This window comes from Capsicum annuum, chromosome 11 (genome assembly GCF_002878395.1).
Source record: "Capsicum annuum cultivar UCD-10X-F1 chromosome 11, UCD10Xv1.1, whole genome shotgun sequence".
Taxonomy (NCBI): Eukaryota; Viridiplantae; Streptophyta; class Magnoliopsida; order Solanales; family Solanaceae; genus Capsicum; species Capsicum annuum.
In genome coordinates, this window is record NC_061121.1 from 142,850,967 (window position 1) to 142,874,313 (window position 23,347).

Here is a 23,347-nt window from a genome sequence, read left to right on the forward strand (position 1 = left end):
TCAGCCTGAATCCTCGACTGATGATAACTGAACCTCAAGTCATTCTTTGATAACACTGCTTTTCCCTGAAGCTAGTCACATAAATCATTAATGCAAGGCATTGGATACCTATTCTACACCGTTAACTTATTAAGCTACTTTAGTCTATACACATATCAAAATAACCATCTTTTTTCTTCACAAACAAGATATGTGCACTCCAAGGTAACACACTCGATCTAATGAGACCCTTACCAAGAAGATCCTAAAGTTAAGAATTTATCTCCTTAAGACCTGTAGGAGCAATACGGTAAGGTGATATAGAAATAGGTTAGGTGCTCAACACAACATATAAAATAAACTCGTGATGCATCTTTTTTGTGACCTAGGCATGATCCAAAACTTGCAAAAGATACCCACAACAACCAACTTTGTGTAGTGCAGGTATGAAATCTTAATCCTCAAATATAACACCAAACTCGCTCATAATCGGTTGGTAAAATAGATGTAGCATGCCTATCCAACTCATGCATCGAGCCTCCTACTCGACAAATGTCATAGAGCCCTGCTCTAGTCTCAAGAACTGATCTCTTAAATGATCTCTATGGGTATGAGATATATACATCTCCAAAAATACCTCGAAGAACTAAGTTCATGTCACAAAGGGAGATCCAGTTGTCTTGAAATCAAGATAACCTCTCCATCAGTGTCAAGCCTCCAAATCCAATTGAAATATAATTTAATCCATACCACGAGTATCAACTAGGCCCAAATTACAAAGGCTATCCTAGCAAGAAACTAATAACTCATAGGAATCCTTACCCAGTGTACTAAAAAACCTAGGCAGAGTCAATCTTAAAAATCTACCCAGCATCTTCTGCTTTTTAATAGACATAGCTGGATGGGAGACCACCGACTGAGAAAATACTAGTTGAGTAACCACTAGTGCAGAATGGACCTCAAATCTGGGAGCCATAGCTATAGGCTTTACCCTACCTCAGTAATACTCAGATCTATAGTCTGTGAAACATCAGACAGTGCACCACCAAATAATCATAAGATCTGAACCAATACATCCTTAAGCAATAAAGATGAAATAAACCCTGATGGAGTCTAGGTTGGTTCCTATCCCACCAATAGGTAAGTTAAATCGTAGCCCGAACTATAAACAAAGGGCTAATTTGGTGAAAAATGGCATAAAAGTGGGGAATTTGCAAGTAAATACTTACTACAACAAATAAAGTAATAATAATTATCTAATAAGTAGATAAAATAACAATAACATCCCATGACCTGGTAGTATCACTATACGAGCTATTAACAAAAGGAATATGGGTACAGTAATAGTCAACTATACATTAGTCTTGAATAATGTAAAACAAAGCAAAAGCTAAAAAGGAGAAAAGGGTTAACTCAGCACTGAGAGCTCACCCTATCTCCAAACTCTAGTAAACATAATTGCAACATCAACGGTAGAAACTAGTACTCAAAACTACAACAAAAAGGTACAGAAGTGTAGAATGAGTACAAATCCCATAGGTACTCAATAGGCATCATTGGTCGACTAAGATTAATCATAATATAAATACAGTAAAGATACAAGTTAAATAAGCTAAGTCAAGGTAAGAGGAAACCTTGAATAATGATCTAAATGCTATAAATAAATAATGAGAATGATAATATGAAAAAAAGTATAGCTAATACCACAAAATTGACCCCTATAAGATAGTAAGTATGGGAAAATAAATAACCTAACGTAGCCCCCATAAGCTCCGAGGGTGCAATCAAAGAGAAGCAAAAAGTAAAAAAAATTCTAAGTAACCAGATCTCAAAATTATAACCACAAATCCTTCCATACCGTAAAATATCATAAATAACCTCTCAATGAAGAACTCGAACCAAAACTCAATATCATCATTAGTATTTGTAGAACTTGAATCAACTCCCAAGCACTAACCTAGAATAAGTATCACGAATCTAGCCTTCTAAATCTCTATGATATGGATTTTTATAAAGTAGCATATCTAGAAGTCTACAAGGAGTTAACAAGAGTCTTAGCTTAAGGTGGGTCGGAGGGGCGTACTTATAATCCCCAAAATCCATTCTAACGCAATTTCTACTCTAGACTAGGATAAGATATCTAAATTTACTTCTATATGTTAAAAAATCCACAATTGGTCCAAGGATACAAATTATATCAAAAACAAGAATAAGTAAGTTAATTACGTCTAATTTATGGTTCCTTAATATGCTAATTAGTCAAATTTATTCTAATTATGCCTCCAAGAACTGATTTCCAACCCATATCTAGAACATTTTCATAAATATAGTATGATTAAGCTTAATATAAATGAAAGATAAACCTAATGTACCTACACACCAAATAAAGCCCGGTGAAATCTGTTAAATTAGTGAATTTCCCTTTTGAGGATACTTTAAACGATGCCACACTAACAAAATGAAAATCCACTCATCAATATGAGCACAATAGTACTCATATTTAAGTTTTATGCTTCGGATACAAAATTACGTAAAAATATAATGTGGGGCCCACTTTTAACTATCAACATCTCCTCTATGCTCATAGAATAATTACCTTTAAGAATGGGTAAATTATGTGCTCAAATGGTAAAAATATCAACCCACCAATAATATAGAGATATTGGGAAATTATTGAGAAATTAACCATTAAGTTAAGGAAAACTTATCAAGAATTCAAAGAAAGAAATGAGTACTTCAAGCTCACAAACACCTTATGATCACCTATTAATGTTTCTCCCAAGTTTCCACAATTTGTAGGATTTTCACTCTTGAACATGTGTGAGAAATGGATAAAATTAGGCTAATTAGGGTATTTAATGACTCCCAGGTATCGCTAAAGTAGGAAATGGGATGCTTTAAGGGTCACTGCTAAAGATCCTAGGTGTTGCTAAAGTGATACCTACTTATGCCTAGCATGCCGCTAAAGCAGACAAGCTGGGGCTAAAGCTACATGTGCTTTAGCGGTTTGCTTGCCGCTAAAGTGCTTCACTGGGGCTGGCCAGACTGCTAAATCTCCTGGAAGGCCACTTAATAAACCAGTGATAAAGCATCCAAAGGGTCTGTTTGGCAGATTTACCAACTGAGTGCACCCGTTGAAGACTTGGAATTCTTCCATGTCGCCACCGATCTCTCGAGATTTATCCTGAATTCCATGAATACAAACAACTATGCTAACTTATGAAATTTGATGTTCCTAACTCAATGGTGCTATTGAAATTTCCATCCAAGATCATTTGAATGAAAAATGGTTCCCATACCCAAGTGCCATTTTTCTTAATTTCTGGCTAGTAGCTCGAAATGAGTTTGAAAGCTTTGGGACCTGGATCAAAGATCCCCCTAACCTAAAATCAATATTATGGAGCTACTGGAAGTGTCATAATTGGTATATAAGGACGTTAAAGTAAGTTTTTTTTTGGGGTATCTAATTCATACCAACTAAGACTTTAAAATAGAGAATTGGTTCTAAAAACAAAATGAATTACCTAATAACTAAACTGTCAGTTCCAACAAATCATAAATGACTTGGGGAAGCTATAGGAAAACTCTAAATGGAAAAACTACATGGATATGTAGAAAATAACCTAGACGGTCATTACATGTACCATACCTGCCTCTAATCCTATATTATCAGTCGAGAGAAGTCCTATAGTGATCTTATTCTAATTGTCTGAAAAAATAAGAAATAGATTAAGTGGAAGACTATGGTATTTCATGCACATTATTTCAAATTCATTGTGAGTATGAGTGCTTCAATGTAGTCCCTACACTGATATTCATTAGTATACTGTAAGAGTATGAGACTTCTTTACTGTGAGAGAATATCAGTTACATTGTTAGCTCATTGTTATGAGAGTATATGGGCTGCATTGTTAGCTCCTATTTGTTTAAATAATGTCATTTGTGTATACGGTTAGTTTCTTATTTGTAATATGATGCCATCACTTGATCCCTTTCATGTCATCATACTGTGCTGCATGTATACACACAGTGGTTTTAAAAGTTATGCAAAGGACAGGGTAGGAATTTGTTCTAAATTAAATAATTGATTGCCATAGGTACCTTAGGTTTCCCTTTGTTAAGAACTGTGAATGTTTTTTATGTTTTATTTTCCATAGGATATGCAAACGTTTTAAGTTGAGGGTCTTATGTTCCATGATTTCAAGACTCTTTTGATGCTTATAATAATTAAGTTATCCAAGAACTTAGGTATTTTGTTGAATATGATGTGTTTTTGTGATGATTGTACGGAAAATATGTTTTGGAAGTAAATCTGAGAAAAAAGAATTAGAATATGTTATATAAAGAACAATTGGAGATTCATGGGTGTAATCCATGACCCGTGAAGAGAAATCACGACTCATCAATTGTACTCATAGAGGGAGTTCTGAGGATGAAGATTATGTTTGAGTTCCACGACTTAGACTCGTGACTCATGGACATGATCCATGACTCATGGAACCAATTTTTGAATAAGAATCTGTAGGTTATATGTAGTTTGATTTTCACGGATAATATTGGTGACTCGTGGATCTGATCCACAACTCCATCCATGAGTTGTAGGATGCTGCCAACCTGGTTCACCTACATATTTTAGGATAGTGTTTGTTTTGTACCTATAAATGCTCTTATTATGGTTTATGACTAGTTTATACACTTTTACATTATTTTGAGGTTCTTAGACACATTATTGATCTTGGAACTATTGATATTGGTTTTTAGGGTTTTTATTTAATTTGAGATTTTTGAGTTTCCATATTATTTTTATAAGTGCAAAACTATGCTTTTTTATATGAATTCGTCATGTATGCTTACGATCATGAGTAGCTAAATCCCATAACTAGGGATGTGGGAACCATAATGAATTAACTAAACAAGTTAAGTGCAAAGTCATTCTAGACCAGTATGCTTGTATGTTTTGGTATTTTCCTTGATTTGATTGCTTTCTTAATGGTTGCAAATATTAAGAACTCTTATGTATTTTAAACTTGATCGAGAGAGAGGTATAATTGAGAAAAGGAGATAACAACAGAAATTTAAAGTTCTCAATCTTCTTCTAATTAAGTTAAGGCTTATCCAAGATAGTTAATTTGAGATCATAAAACAAGGGTTGATAAGGAAACGCTCTAAATTTGAGAGGAGATGAGTGAAATTCATTCAACTAAGGATGAGAGATAGTTAGATGATGCATAATTTTTTAGATTTTTCATGTAAGGCATCGAGACAGTTTACTAGCATGAATAACTTGTATAGTTATGAAGACACAGGGAACAAAATCCTAGTGTTTTGTCTTATTTTGATCACAATACTACCAGCCAATAGCTGTTACTATTACAATTTAATTTTACAATCCTTTTTTATTTACAAAAATTTCCAATTACATAGAAAAACTCATTATAGAATTTTGGCCTACACCTCATCGGATCGACTCCAACCTTGTTGGATTCTATATTTGATTCAACAATTGCTTTATACTTTTTGAGACGTGTAATTTGAGTGACATCAAATTTTGGCATTGTTGCTTATGAATACAGTTATGAAGTGATAGATTGAGTTTGCTGAAGTTGTTAGTTTCATTTATTGATTTTTGATTTTCTTCTATTTCTATGGCACACGTCAGTGTATGTACATTACTTGGAGTCAAGACAATTTCCTTATTCTATTTGATCCTGAACTTGAATGAACTTTGAGACAAAATCAAAAGATGGAGAAAGAAGGCATTCATGATTAAGGAGCTCTGCTCGAAGAGGTTCATGATAACTCAAGAGTATTGAATCATACAATTCAGCATGATGTTTTGGAAACTATAGTGGAAGTTATTGCTTACTTAGTGGCTGATAAAAATTCTAGGCAAGCAATTGTCTGATGAGAAGCTTGGGATGAAAGAGCTAGATAAAAAGAGAAATATCATCTAACAACACTTGACATGAGGGATAGAATAAGAAAAAATATAGGATAGCTACCCATCTAACAATATCTTCTAGTGTATGATGATCGTGAAGAAGATTTGGAATATGTTGATATAATTGAAATAGGTTGAATAATTCCTCGAAAAATCCTCAAGGTAATAAGTTTGATATTATGAGTGAAAAGATCTAGTTGCTGAATTTGAAGAGGGTGTTTGATGGCCTACCTACTAATGATGCAAACATGCTTATTATGAATTTTTTGGTGATTTTCACTTCATATAATCTTGGGGTGAGTCAGGAGGCCATATAAGTAAGGTTATTCCCATTCTCTTTGATGATGGAGACTAATTTGTGGATAGTTGAGTTGCCTCATTGATCCATCACCACTTGGAATGAGTTGAGGACTCAGTTATTGGACCATATTTTCCTACCCTTCAAAATACTGTAATTGAAATCTGAGATCTAGAATTTCCTATCTGTTGTATTCAGAGGAAATATAGGGGATATGGTTGAGGTTCAAGAAGAATCTGTAGAATGTTCCAAATCAGAAAATTACAGGAAAAAAATTGCTTGAGATATTCTATAGAGCCTCGAAAGCTAATATTAAGGTTGTATCAGATACTGCCATGGGTGGGCCATCACATGTCCATGCTTGTCACATGCTCCTAAACTCTTAGATTGGATCACTAAAGGAAATAGAGGATGGAAATACTCAAGAGGTGGATATATCAATCGATATTTATTTGATTGGTGCCTCCAATAAATAGAGAGAATTGAATGAGTTAGTGGCTAAAGAGGTGGCAAAGCGGAAGACTAAAATTATCTTACTTATGAAGAAATTTATGACAGTTGGAGTAGAAATGGTAAATGAAGTGGGTGCACAAGGTAAGGCTTCTATACATGAAGAGTCAGATTCTAAGAAACAAGATAAGTATCTTGATAGAGAAATGATGTGTTTTTGAGCCTAGGGATGATGTCACCCAAATTATAACCTCTGAGAAAATGCAATATGGTCATTGTCAAATTGGAGTACCCCAGCTAGGCTGGGGTTGATCCTAGAGGGAATAGGTCAAATCTGTCACACTAACTTTTTAAAGTAGCCAAAAGTGCATAAAAGTAAATGGGGGAACTAATAGTAAATAGGGAAAAGTAACAAGTCTTGATTGTTTTTAGTTGCAATCAATTTGAGATGAACATTAGTACTGTGTTCGCCCTGGCTTCCTAACTTCATAGCTCTATTGTTCTCAATCCAACTATCTTACTGCCATACATGTAAAATCTAAAACACTAGGTATTACCAATCATCTTGTGAATGTTTTGATAAATTTCACCCTTTACCTTGTGAGTCTTAGGGTTACACCCTACTAACCATTGTCTTTGATCCTAGTTTAACTATCACCTCTTGGGTATCAAGTTATTAGAAGCGAGTTTGTAGCCTCTAATCACTATTGTAATCTTCTTTTCCTAATCTCAATCTCTCTTGTGAAGTTGATCTAGAATACAAACAAGTTCTCATCATTGGCCACCTCTAAGAAAACTATTAAACTAAAGAAGATCATAATGCAAGTGTAAACAATGATCTGGAAGAACCTTAAACTTCCCCTACTTTGTTATTCTGCTTGGGTTTCCACAAATCTCGCTAAGGGATTTAGCAGCTCATAGTCACAGGAAATGCCATGGAATTCAATAAGAAAGCATAGAAGTAATCTCATAAAAATGGAAGAATATAACCCAAAATCTCAAATTAATTAATCAACCAAAAACCAAGAACACAAAAATTCAAAGATCAAAAGTCAATCTTGAAATCAATATATGTTTTCGAATAATATGAGTGTGTAAACTAGCTAAAAAGCATCAAAAGAGTATTTATAAAGTATATTAGAACCCTAGAAATATAAACCAAAACATATAGGGAAAACTAAGTTGATGACCATTTATGGCGCTACTTACGAGTCAGAAGTGGTACCTACACCACATAGGTGGCCTTTGTAAGTCCCAATCTTTATCAACAGCATCAACTTTTCTTGTACTGGTACCTACGAGGTGTAAATGGTAATTATGTCCCGTAGGTTGCTTCATCATAAGTACCAAAAGATCCTGCAAATTCTCTAAACTTCAAGTATCTACAATATTTACTGGTATTTAGGGCGCCATAAGTGGTACCCACGATCCATAAGTTACCTATTGTAACTAGCAGGATCAACACTCCAACTTCTGATTCTCTAAAGTTTCATCTCTAAAACCTATGACAGGCCACTTACGGGCCGTATATGGGACCTACGCCATGTAAGTAGCATCGTAAGTGGGCCCTTCTACAATTTTAACTCTTGTTCCTCATTTTATGCTCCAAAACCTAGTTCCCTAAAAAAAATAGACACAAAAATACATTATATCTACAAAAAAACCCTAAGTACTCGTATATTTTTCGATTTTAAGCATCTATAGTACCATGAAACCATGACACATCAACACCCTCAACTTAGAATGTTTCCATGTACTCAGGTAATAAAACATGACGAAATCACGACCAAACACAACACGATGCTTAACCAAGAGAAACCTAAGAAACCTATGACAGTCAATCCTAATTTTTGCTTTAAAACATAACCCCCTCCTACTTTCAATCTTTTCAAAACCAATTGAGGGCATCAAGGCAACCCAATGCTGTGACATAAGTGAATCAAACTATGGCATTACATTAATAAAACATAATCAGGCATATGTACAAATCACACTACCCGAATAGATAGGCATCTAGCACCATAACCCATGTAGCCTAAAAATAAAACAGTCCTACTCACTCGGTAGAATCATACATTTTAATGTGGGACAATCATGAGACACTAACACTCACAAACAAGTTACAACAATATGCACAAAATACCATAGGATTGTCTTTATTTTCCTTACCTTAGCTTTCAAACAGTTGGACTAGGATCACTATAAAACTTTACTTGGCTTGTAACGTAGGTTTGGAGGCTAGTATGGTACATTTAGGAATTTAGTGACTAAGCCTCCTTGACAGTACAATTATATTAAGGGTCCACTTATCAACCAACTTTTTCTTTTATTCCTCCCTAATTTCTCCCTTTTTCTTTTAATTAGCTTATTTAGGTTGGGTGCGGTTTCTTATTTTATTTTTTTTGCTTTTTCTATTTCTTTTTGCTTTTCTTTCTTTTTTTTCTTTCTTTTTCTTTTCTACCACACCGAACCCTACATTCTTTTCTCTTATTTACGCCCTTTTTCATACCCACTTCTAAACAAGCAACCCTATGATATCCACCTTCAACTTAGGCAATTTACCTGAGTTAAGGTGCACAATGTCTCCAAATTGGGAAGGTGAAAGGTAAAAACAAAGAAATAGGTCTATTTAGGCTTAAACAAGGATCAAGGTATACTTATTCTCATTTGGGAGGTAGTTTAGTCTAAAAGTGGACTAATTTTAAGAACAACCTATGATTTTTTCCTAACTGACTATCCTACAACCTAGGCAAGAACAACTGGGCAAGTTCTAGATTTAATACACAAAGGGGACTAAGTAAGCCTTTCAAACACACATGGTACACGATCGTATCACAAACTACTACCCATTTGGTTTATCCAAATTCCATCTATGATTATTATGTCTCTAATCCTAATGCCATAACGAGATTCATAGTGGTCACATATATATAAATATCACACAACTACAAACAAATTGTTTTAGAGGGGTATTATTTTTTCTCAAAAAAAGAATAATTTAAGCACCAAAAAAATCCATCAACTACCTTAGGTACTTATTTTTGTCCTAGTTACACAAAAACAACCCAAAATATTACAAAATAAATTTAATATGACATAATTACATCCTAGACATGTCAGTTCTATTATCATAATACAACTGATAGGAAAATAAGAACAACAATAAACGCCTGGGATAGTGGTGGTACACCCCAAACTAAAATACTGCGCACTGTCTCCAGTGCGTGAATTCAATACAAATCAAGGGAATCAAGATATATCTGGGATGAACTATGAGTCCAACTCATGCTCAAGCCTAGCTAGGGTATCCAGTATCTCAACTGGAGAAGGTGGTGTAGTGTTGGACACAACTAGAAGATGCACCCGCTCCTAGCTCAACTCGTCTTACTGCATTATCTACCGTAGACACCCTGGACTCATGGGAAGCTCTTTCCAAGGCCTAATCATAGGGAATGGTACGGTCTTGTAGCTCCTCTAATCTACTTATCTTTGTCTTAACTACCAGGATAGTTTCCTCCACCACAAATAAATTAAACATCTAGGGCCACACGGAGCCATCAGATGAGTAAATGAAGGGATGTCTGAAGGTATGGCTAGAATTTGGTTCTCAATAAGAGAGAGTACCTTACTATATAGTGTGTCAACTTCCTCCCAAATCCCAGCTAGATAAGGTGCCTCTATATCTTTGAACTGCACCGACACTCGCCCCCTAAAATCATTGATCTAGGCATGTAAATCACTAGTGAACTCTAACATCTCAGTCCAATTTGCAACCTATATCTGAGTCACAACACTCTCTAATATTGCTCAGACCAAAGGATGGATCTATGGATAAAATAAAGCAAGCTTAGACTCTACATCAGTAAGACGATCAGTAGTCGTATCCTAACGCTCTATTAGGCACTGTAAAAACTCATGTGGTATCACTGTCAAACAAGTAGCTATAGAAAAAGTAGTGGGGCAAGAGGACGTAGGTGATGCTCCAATTTGCTCAGAAGTAGAGATTAGGGATGAGATAGAAATAGTTGGGGCGCCCTTTCTCTTTGTAGAAACCTTTGGTGCATCTCTATGCTCTCCCATATCAGTATCAACACCCGCATCAATTTCCATATCTAGCCTATAAATATGAGCTTCCAAAGAAAGATTCCCCTCAAAACGGTATAAAATCATAGTATAAAGTGCCCAGGCTCTTTGTACAAGGATCGGGTTTGCTAGATCCTTAATTATACTAGTATGTGAAATGCTCATCACCTCCAGTATCCTATCTACATACGGAGGAACACTTGCCTTGTTATATAGCCTATGGATCAAGAAATGGAAGGAAAGAGTGGTCATGTCCCCAAATACTTGGTCGGGAATCTCAAATTGAATTAGCACTGCAAAGTCAACCTCACATCCTGCCAGAAAACTCGCAACTAGTACAACTCTATCCCATGTCAAATGTTTTTTGATGTAGTTAGACACAATAAAAAATATACCACTGCCCATCAAAACTTGGCAGTAAAATATAGTGCCACCTTTTTAATCTCTCCCTTACCCTGAATCTAGGGGGCACTATCACTTACGTCTAAAATTTGGCTGGCGATCTATCTCGCCTAACCCAACCTCTATTCTCTACAATTAGTACCTCTCATGCAGTTTATGTTTTGCGCTAATCTCAACCAAAAGTAACACTCTACAGTAGATGTCGGAGTGACATAGTCAGGCCCAAAAAGAACTCGGTAGATGACCACTGCCGAAATATCAACCTGAACTCCTCTTAACAAAGTATGCTCTTACTGGGGATTGTCTATGACTCTACCTCCTATAGGTGTAACCAAAGCAACTGTGGTAGTGTAGAACTCTAGGGCCAAGGCCTGGCTGTAGGATCCCTAAGGTCAAGTCATCCACCCTAACTGGTATCGATTAAAAGAGGCCCGCAGGTCTAATTCCCATGCTAGCCCTAATAACTCAAACCTTCTCTAGTCTTGAATAGTCATCTTTGGATGACTTTTGTCAGTAATAAATTTATCCTACTCATAAATCAACTGCATCACCTTTACATACCTTCATGAATTTATTTCAACTATTGGCACAGTAGAGAAGTGTGTAGAATTAAAAGTCAGATTAATCAGAGGTAAAATAGGAGGCTGAGGCTCCTGGGTGGGGAGCTCTATGTCAGGTGTTAGATAAGATGAAACCTAAAGTTGTACCTGAGATATAGGGTACTACTGACGCTAACTCATTCGTTGAGACCAACTCATCCTCTAACCCCTACTCAGAATAGGGGGGTCCTATGTATCCTACTCAACTGTACCACACACTAATCTAAACTTAACCTCCTAGATGGACTTTGACTTTTCCTCCTCAAACACATCCTCAGAAGTATGCTCTCCCTCCTCAGGCTGGGGAGAGTGTGGTGGTGAATTCCTGGTTGACTTCAACCCCGGCCTAGGAACTAGTCCAGATATGGCTATCTGGGTCCAGACCTATGTAGATGCAAACTGAGTGCCTGACTAAGTCTACGTGGAGGTATACTAGGTGCCTTAGATTTATTATTTTAGGATTATTTTAGTCTTCTATACATAAGATTTATGATTTTTATACACTTTTCAAGAAAATTCAAGAACCAACTCACTTTTCTTTGTTAAAGCACAATAGACTTGTGCGTAGGATCTAAAATGGCTGAAACTAACTAGTAGGATCCAAAATATTTTACCTTAATCTCGGCGATGGAAGCATAAGAATGAAAAGTCTAATGAAAACCTATCCTGAGTACCTTGTGTGTGCAAATGGACTTGTTGGCACTTATAATGGAAAGAATTCTTTTGTTTTATGAATTCTAGAGGGAGTTGGAATATTCAAAATCAAGGAGTTATAAAATTTAAGAATAGCGGAGAATAGGATTGGGTGTGGGGTATTTCAAGAGATTAGCAGGCTGGTCCAAATCAGATTCACTTAGGTCCGACCCAAATTTTTAAAATTTTAATCCCAAAATTTATATCACTTACGGTGTCACAACCTAATTTACAAGACATGATGGCACCTACTAAATCCCGCCAGTTGGTAAGCCAAACCATAACTTGGAGCTAACACATTAATTCAGTAGGATATGCCCATCATAGGCGAAAATCAAGACCATGATTCATAATAAGAAAAATGTTATGGATAGATAAAACAGTCAATACAAGATACCATCCCATGACCTCGTAGTACCAGTATAAGATCATCTAATAATAATATAACTCCAATGTCTTGAATAGTCCATAAAACTGTCTCAAAAACAAAAACTGAATGTAGAATGATAGAAGGAAATGGGAGACTCGAACTCCAAGAGCTCACCTTACGTCTAAATACTAACATCGCACGAACATAAATCAATGGGGGCAACTAGTGCTTGGATCTGGAGCGAAAAGGTTTAGAAGTATTGTATGAATACCAAAACAATGGGTACTCAGTAGACATCATCAACCGACTGAGCTAGATCATGATATAAGTATGATAAACTGGCAGATATCATAACTAAGTTGAGGTACAGAAATAAACTTGAATCATCTCCGATGCCGCAGTATATAATCAGTAAGTAACCAGAATAATAACAAAATGTAACATAAATCACATCAGCAATCACAACTACAAAATTGGCTTCCATATGCCTAGTTGTTCAGAGAAGTAAAGAACTCATCACAACCTCCCATTTGACTAGAGAGTACACTTAAGAGAAGAATAAAAAATGAACCGACATTATAAATAACCATTATTATAATTTAACCATCATTCCATAATTTACCCACATTTTGTAAGGTAACCATCATTTAACAACCTTATCGCTATTGCTCACTAATCGCTATTTATTAGCTAATCATCACTTATTAATCAATCATTTTAATTACTAGAGTCCATTTATGTCATACAACATAGCATAAAAAGTATGTCATCATAATTATGTCAATCATAAAAAGTATGTCATCATAGCATAATATGCATATCTCGACTCAAATTGGTAAATATAATCAATGACCAAACTTGAACAAGTAAATAATGAATAACAAAACACAAATCGATAAATATAATAAATATCCAAACTTGAGCCGGTATATAATTATTAGACAGACTCAAGCCAATAAATATAATCAATAGTGCTATAGTCATCCTCCAAACACAAATTAGGTATATATAATCATCAACATAATCATCTTCTGGACTCGAACCGAATAAATATATATAATCCACATCATAAATAATATGCTCAATTTTCATAAGTAATAGCATGGTCAATAGGCATCAACCCTCACATCAGCCAACATAACTGTCAAGTATTAATATTTCTCAATATTACCTCGATACATATTTCCAAGAGTCTAATACTCTTAAAGGTTTTACAAAACTAACATGTATCATAGCCTATAGTGGATTAAGATTCCACTTCTAATCCTCACGTTTAATTTTAGGCAAATTTCTACCCAAACTAGGCTTAAGGTATCTAATATTCAGTTTTAGATGTTAATAAGCCTCAATTAGACCAAAATAGGAAATTTACCTAAATATGAGAAACTAGGTCAGTTATGCCTAATTTGAGTGTCCTAAGGCATTCTCATGCTAAACATGAGGAATGACGTTCAATTCACCTAAAGCATAAGCAAGTGAGCTAAGGGTTAAACTCTATGGTTTCAATGTGGCCTAATCAGTCCAACGATCCCAAGTCTTAAATTTCATCAATCCAACACCTAAAACCCACCCCAAATCTAACACAATATCATAAGAATACTATGAAATAGCTCAATCTAATAAGAAATAAACCTAGCCTACCTTGATGATAAAGAAAGCTCAATGAACCGCTAAACCACTACTTTTATCTTTCGAGAAGCTTCCTCAAGATGTCAAGCTATCAAAAACACATTTTACTTATCAACAAGATACTCATATCGCACCATTGTGCTTTGGGTCCAAAAATTACCCCAAAAACCCTATGTGGGTCCCACTTATAGAAATCATATTTTGAAAATCAACCCAATATTCTTACAAGATTAAGGAATCATTATCCTCAAAAATAGGTGAAAACCAAGCTAAATTGGGACTAAAATCAAGCCCTAAAGGCTTTAGGTTTTTGAGCAAATAATCAAGAAATTTCACCAAGAAAAGAGTGAATTCATACCTTAAATGAATGATGATAAAAAAAATAAATATTAATCTAGCTTTCCAATCACCAACAAGCTTCAATCTTAAGGTCTCACACTATTTAGGCTTCTTAGCTTTCAAGGGAATGACAAAGTATGGCCCAAATTCATGGAAAAGGGTCATTTTATACCCAGTTCAAGTACTAAGTAGTCGCTATTGAGACCTGAGGCCTTGAAATCACGGTATCTTACTGCTACAACATGAGTCGCGATCATCTCACCACTTTACAATTATTGCATCTCTTCTATAATGGGAGTTGGGATCCCAGTCTAAGGTGCCTCTATCGTGGTGCACCAGAAACCTAGTGCACCAATTTTTCCATGTCCCAAAATAGGTTCGCTAGGGATTTGTTTACAACCATTCTAAATTCGATGCTTCAGACTCGATGGAACAATTGGATTTTCTATCTGAGGTCATTTTGACCAAAATATAGGTCCCAGACCCATAGATCATTTTCTCAACTTTTCGACCAATAGGTCAAAATGATCTTAAGTGCCTCAGGACTCGAACCAAAGGTCTACCTAACCTAAAATTGATATTACAAAGGTGTTGGCGTAGTCAAAATTTGCATACGATGTCATTTTGACTGAAGATTTAGGACAATGGCTATTTGGAACTAGCAAAGACTTGAAAATAGAGAACTGGCTCTAAGAACTAAATGAACTGCTCGATAATTGAATTGTCAGATCTAGCAAGTTAAAAATGACTTAGGGAAACTATGAAAAGGCTCTAATAGTTAAAATAAGAAGAAATATGGAAAATGACATGAAGGGTCATTACGGTATCGACTACTAAAGGAACTTTATTCTGCAAAAGTTAAGGATTAGGATGTACCTGAAGTCTCAAACAAGTGAGGATATTGGGTTCACATATCAATCTTGATCTCCTAAGTGGCTTCCTCTATTGGGTGGTGCCTTCACTATACCTTAAATATAGGAATCTCTCTAGTGTGAAACTACCTCACATCACTATCCAAAATGAGCATCAACTCTACTACAAAGGTCAAATACTCATCCAACTGGACTGAGTCCCATCTAAGCACATGAGATGGATTAGGAATATATCACCACAACTTAGAGACATGGAAAACTTAATGAACAGTGTAAAATCTGGAGTTAGATCTAACTCATTATCCACCTTGCCTACTGCGTGAAAAATCTTAAAATATTCAATATATCTAAGACTGAGATTGCCTTTTCTCCCAAATCTCATCACACCCTTTATAGGAGATACACGGAGGAATACATGTTCATTAACTCCAAATATCAAAGCAAAAATACTTCGACTACATAGGCCTTCTGCCTATTCTGAGCCACTTTCAACCTGTCCTGAATAACCCTAACTCTATCCAATAACTCTTAAAGAAAATCAGTACCATGGGGCATAACCTCGAAAGTCTCAAACCATCAAATATGAGAATGAAATATCCTACTATACAAAGCCGTAAAAGGTGACATCTCAATACTCGAATGAAAGTTTTTATCGTATGCAAACTCTGTCAAGGCTAAATACTGCTCCCACTGGCCTCCAAAATTCATAACACATGCTTGGAGCATATCCTCAAGTACCTGAATGCTTCGTTCTAACTAACCATTTGTCTGCGGATGAAAGGTTGTACTAAGATCCACATGAGTACCCAAATACTCCTAAAAAGTTCTCTAAAACCTCAAAGTGAACACGAAACCACAATTCAAAATAATAGAAATAGTCACACTATAAGAATGGTCTATCTCCCAAACATAGACATGGGATAATCTCTTAGAACTAAAGGACATCTAAATAGGAATGAAATGTGATAACTTGGTCAAATTATCTACAATGACCCAAATACCATCGGAGCCATGGGAAGTGCGAGGCAAACCACTAATAAAATCTATGGTAATACACTCTAATTTGCACTCAATAATGGGAAATATCTAAGTCAAACCACTTGGTCATTGATGCTTGGACTTTACCTACTGACAACATAGGTAACAAGCTATAAAATCTGCCATATCACTCTTCATACCGCTCCACCAATGATGCCATCTCAAATCTCTATACATCTTGGATATGATGGGATAAATAGAATATCTAGAGCTGTGAGCCTTATGCAAAATTGACTAAATCAAGTCATCGATCTATGGAACATAAATATGATCATCAAATCTTAAAACACCCTCTGAATCTATAGTGTTCCTCTCAAACTCACTACTCAACACTTGATCATGAATGAAGTGAAGCTTACGATGCTCAAACTGATGATCTTCATTCTGCTCAAATAATGAAGACCTCACCTCAACACTTGCAATAATCCTCCTAGGCTCTAAAATATCAAGGAAAATCATCAAGGTGGCTAAGAACTGAATGTCCCATGCCAATGGACTCTAAGAAACTGAAATACAAGCCAAGCAACGAATACTCTCTGCTCTTTAACTCAAGGCATCTGCTATCACATTTACCTTACCTTTATGATACAAGATGAAAATATCATAATCCTTAAGCAACTCCATCCAACTGTGTTGTCTAGAATTAAGCTCCCTCTAGGTCATAAGATGTTGAAGACTGTAATGATTGGTGAAAATCATATGATGTACAACATAAAGTTAATGACTTCATATCTTAAGTGCAATAACTCCCACCATCAACTCCAGTCATGAGTGGGGTAGTTGCACTCATGCACCTTAAGCTGTCTAAATGTATAAGCAATGACACAACCCTGTTGCATCGATACACAACCCAAACTGACAGTAGAAGCATTACAAAATAGGGTGAATCCCTCACCCTTAAAAATAAGAGCTAAAATAGGAGCTAAAGAAAGAAAATTCTTGAGCTTTTAAAAGCTCTACTCATACTCCTAGGACCATAAAAAGGCACCTCCTTTTGAGTTAATTTGGCCACAGAGGCTAAAATAGTAGCAAAACCCTCGACAAATCACCTATAATAGCCGACCAAATCAATGAAGCTACGACCTCAGTCGGAGATGTAGGTCTAGCCCAATCATGAATCACCTCAATCTTGACTGGGTCTATAATTCTATCCTTAGACACCATATGTCCAAGAAATGTCACATACACAACCCAAAACTCACACTTGGAGAACTTGGCCAAATACACATGATCTCTCAGAGTCTAGAGCACAATTCTTAAGTGTTGTGCATGATCCTGTCTACCTCTTGAATACACAAGGATGTCTTTGATGAACACAATCATAAAGGAATCCAAATAAAGCTTGAATACTTAGTTTATCAAATCCGTAAATGTAACTAGAGCATTAATCAACCCAAATGACGTCACTAAGAACTCATAATGCCTATAACAGGTCCTAATGGTTGTCTTTGGAATATACTCAACTCGAATCCTCAACTGATGGCAACAAGATCTTAAATAAATCTTAGAAAATACTTTCTCTCCCTAAAGTAGGTCAAAAAAATCATCAATGCAAGTTATAGGATAATGGTTCTTTACCGTCACCTTATTAAGCTACCTATAATCAATACACATATGCATGGAGACATCTTTTATTTTCAAAAACAATATAGGATCCCTCCAATAAGACACACTCAGTCTAATAAAACCCTTACTATGAAGATCCTAAAGCTAAAAATTTAGCTTCTTAATCTCAACAGGAGCAATACAATAAGGTGCCATAAAAATAGGTTGGGTGCAAGCTCGAGGTCAATATCAAACTCAATCTCATGAATAGGGGGAATACTAGGTAGTTCGGTAGTGAACACATCAAGAAACTCACAAACTATAAGAATAGAGTCAAGTGATGGACTCTCCACACTTGTAGCACAAATGTAATAGAGATATGACTCACAACCCCTTAAAATAAGCCTTCTAGCACAAACATAAGAAATAATCCCTATTGTATTATGGCTAACCATTCTCTGCTACACGACTATGGGTATGCCGATCATGGCTATGGTAATAGTCATGGTAAAATAATCCATGGTTGCATGATAGTAGATAACTAATCCATTTCCAGAATCACATCAAAATTTACCATATCCAGAATAATAAGATCGCCATAAGTATCAACATTCCTACCAATCACAACATATGATCTAAAAACTCAATCCACTACTAAAGAATCACCCATGAAAGTAGATACATATAATGGCACAGATAATAAATCACAAGATAACTCCAATAATGGTGCATAATAAGAAGATATGTAATATTAAGTGAATCCTGAATCAAATAAGGTAGGGTTTGACTGGAGGCATACCACAATCATACTTGTAACACAGTATATAAAGTCTCAATCTTGGGCCTAACAAGTTCTATATATAACTGAATAGGCTCACTACCTAGTTAGGCACCTGACCAACCTCCTATCCTACCTGCCTGGGAACCTTTTTATTGAAATACCTGAGAAAGTGGCCTTATAAAATTTTTGGTTAATAGGCAGTGATCATGATATGCGTGTTGTGTCGCATCCTTGTAGTGTGTTATTTCTAACTTGTGTAAAGATTTCCTTGGTGTATGTTGAGTGTTAACTTGTATCTATAGTTACCTATCAACGTGGAAGAGAATTAAAACATCTAGACCTTGGACTATTTGGAAAATAATAGTCTTTTTATGTCTCTGGAGTGGATATAGTTGGGGGTGCTTGAGTCATAACTTAGGTTATGACTCGTACCTATTATGTTCTTTCTATTTATATCCTAGATAGTATGTTAGGGTAATATACTATACTCCATAAAAAAAAGCTATCCTAGATCATAACCAGGCTTATAAGTCGTATACTACTCAAGTGTATGGAGTGAAAACAAACCCTTTGGTTATGACTCAAAGGCGCCTTTTTATACCCACAACAGTGTGGTTGACCAAAGGGGAGCCTAAGGTATGAGTTAGGGTACCACTTGTTCCCTAGGTCATGATTGCCAAGCGATCCATAAGAGAGAGTCATACCTCTGAACATGTGGATTTTCCAGCTTTTAAACAAGGACCTTTTGGTCATTTTACATGCACAAAACCCTAAAAACTGTCACTAAATAAGCCATAGTATCCTCCTAAGTCTCTATTTTTCAAGTCTTAAACATTCTAAACCCTCTAAAGGCTCTTGGAAGCAAGATTAAAGGATAGGGTTTGAAGGTATTCATCTTGTGGTAAGAAGGAAGAGTTAAGTTTGTTGGTGATTGAAGTTTTTTAAGGAATGTATCTCTTTCCCTCTATAAATAACTAATAACCCATGTATTTAATACTTGAATTAGTAAGTGTACATGGCGGTTTGGAATTAAATAGAAAAGGATTTTTACTATCTAACAATGAATAATGATGATTCTTGTTAATACTTGTGTTGGTACATGTTATTGATTGTGGATTCCATATGTGAATACTTTTTGGATGTTGTTTAATATGAGGGTCTTAAGTAACCCTAGACTTGATGATATCTACAATAAAAATAAACTTTTTATAAGTATGCACGAAAGGTGTTTGTAAAAATATCTAAGTGAATTGTCTTGTCAATTATTAAGGATACGTTAAACTAGGGAAATGGCCCAATGAGTATGAATTTTTATTAAATGTTATGATAAGAGCATGGTAAGACATGTCATATGTGTTAATAACCTTATTGTACTAAATGACTAATAGGGAGTTGAAGTCCCTTAATATAAAAATCAACTTGAATAGTGTTTTGAATTAAAGTGTGGTATGAGAATGATATTAAAATGTAAATGTATTGTAAAGTTCTTGAGGTCCATAAAATGTATGGTGTGACAAATTAAATAAAGGAATTGGCCTATTTAGATTGTTGACCAATGAAGGCTCCCATAATGACCATGAGGTGTTGTATAGTTTTGAAATTGGCTAAATGGCTAAACTTTGTAAATGTTATATTGAATAAGTGTTGGTGCATGGACAAGTGGGTAAAGTCCCAAATGTCATCTAATGATGGTTGTAATGGCTTGATGTCAATGTCCCTTGCCTTATATTATTGATTGAGGTCAAAGTACCTTTCCCTATGCGATGGTTTGAAGTTAAAGTCCCTTACCCAATGTGAAATCAATGTAAAGTCCGTTGCTTAAGAAGAGCTCTTGAGGTTAAAACACCTTGCCTCATGAAGAGGCATATGGTAAATTCCAAATATGGCATAAGGCTGGAGTCCTTGCCTATATGAATAAGTATGGGTAAAGTCCCTTATTTGAATGATGAATATGTGTAGGTGATGTCCCTTATTTGAATAATGAATGTACATAGGTAAAGTCCTTTGTTTGACTGATGAATGTGTGTACACGAGTAAAGTTCGTGATCTAATAATAATGTAAATATGGATAAAGTACTTGGTGTATTAAGCATGCTGAGTCTATAAGCGTGGGAGGTGGTAGTCCTCTACGTTTAATGAATGAATGCTTGTGAATATTGATGAGCCTTGATATCTTAATTGGTATGTGGTATATGTATATGTATGGGTAAGTGTACGAATATAATAAAATGTGATATATTGATTTATTGAATGATGATGTTATTTTATCACTTATCCTTTAGTTACATGCTAGAGTTCCAACCACTAATTATCTTTGGACGCAACGTCCCCATGCGACGTAGGGCTCGAAGTACCTTCTTCCTTACCTGCACAGTGATTAGTTGATTGAAGTGGTTCGTGCATTGACTGGGAGAGGTGAACTTACTTAGTTTGGAAGATAATCATCTCTTGGTCCTTATCTTTAGACTTAGTCTCTTTAACACTTGGTTTAGTTATTGTCGGGGCCTTATCTTGCCTCATACTGTTATTCATATCAATTTTTTATAAAGGTATTGTGAACAACTGTGAACTTGGTCATAGTTATTATAATATATCTAATGTTGATTTATGATATTATTCTGCGATTTTAACTTTTGAATTAGAGTCCCTTCAACTCCTATGATATGATGAGGTGTTTAGGTTGGGTTATGGGGTGACCTCTAGTACATATGTGCTTGAGGTGCTCTCATGACATGGACAAGAGTTTGAGTAGTGTCAAGTTGGTATCAGAGCCTAGGTTCATGGTCAGTTAGGTGTTCATAATACCATGTCAAGTAGAGTTTCTTTTATGGGTGTGAAGTGCATCGTACTTATAAGAAAATTCTATGAGATATTTTAGGAATGTTTTCCTTTTTTGTGATTCAATCATAAGATATTAAGTCTAAGGTCTTGGATTTTTTATGATTCTATTTGCTATCTTTTATATCATGCCTTAAAGGAAATCTGAGACTCAAACAAACACTACTGGGGGTCTTATGGACGAAACACGTCCAACTTCTAGAGTTTCAACCTAGGCTAGGGCTACAATATCTGGCCTTTCTTATGGGTTTATACCTACTAACCCTTCTCATCAGAGTGGCATTCATCCTTAGTCTTTTGGAAGGGATGCTACTAATGTGGAGTTTTGTCACTCCATCAACGTCTTGACTCAATTGGTAGCCTCTCAAGTGGAGCGTGGTGCTTTGGCTACTATTTATTCTGAGCCATAAGAGTTAGGCAATTTATGAGGTTGAGCCCTACTAGGTTCTTCGGTACGAAGGTTGAGGAAGATCCTTAAGGTTGTATTAATAAAATAGAGAAGATCTTTCGAATCATGCATGCTTCAGAATTAAGGGTGTTGAGTTTTCTTCCAACCAATTGAAAGATGTAGCTTACTAGTGGTAAAAATGGTGGGAATTATCTTGGAATATTAATGCTTGTCTAGCTTCTTGGCTGGATTTTCTGAGGCTTTCCTTGACTGCTTCTTTCCTCAAGAGGTAAGGGAGGAAAAGGTAGAAGAATTCATGAACTTGAATCAACCAAACATATCCGTTCAAGAGTATGCTTTGAAATTCCATCAATTTTCAAGGTATGCTCTTGAGGTGGTTTCTAGTATAAGGGCTAGAATGCACAAGTTTGTGTCGGGATTTTTTGGTGAGTTAGAACTCACAAGCAAGTCAGCCTTTTTATTAAGAACATGGACATTTCTAGATTGGATATATATATACAATAAGTAGAAAATTGGAAAAAGAAGCAAGCTGAGCTTAGTGAGAAATAAGAAAAAAAGTTTAGGCCTTCCAAAAGTAGTGGTAAAAGTAGTGGTAAGTGGCCATAAAAGAAATGAGGGAGTTTGGGCTCATTCTTCTCAGGTAGCATTTTCTCTTATTACCTAAAGTTCTCAGGTGGTTAGCGATCTAAGTTTAGTGGTGGCTCCTGAGCATAAAGTACCCAATTTTAGGCTAGTAGTTCTCATTCGGCTCCACCCTGCCCTCCTTGCCAATTCTATGCTAAAAGTCATTATGGTAAGTGTCATAAAGAGAGAGGTAGATATTTTTATTGTGGTCATCTTGTGAACATATAGCATGAGGGCTCTGTTGTAGCAGCTTCTTTAGACAAAAGGGCCTCTATTTCTACTCCATTCACTCCCGTACCAAAGGGTGCTAGGTCTTCTTCTGGCACCGATGTTGGCCAGAACCACTTTTATGCACTTGCTACTTGCCAAGATTCTGAGGTATCTCCCAATGTTGTCATGGGTATGTTAAGACTTTTCTCCTGTGGTGTGTATTGTTTGCTTGATCTAGGGTCTACTC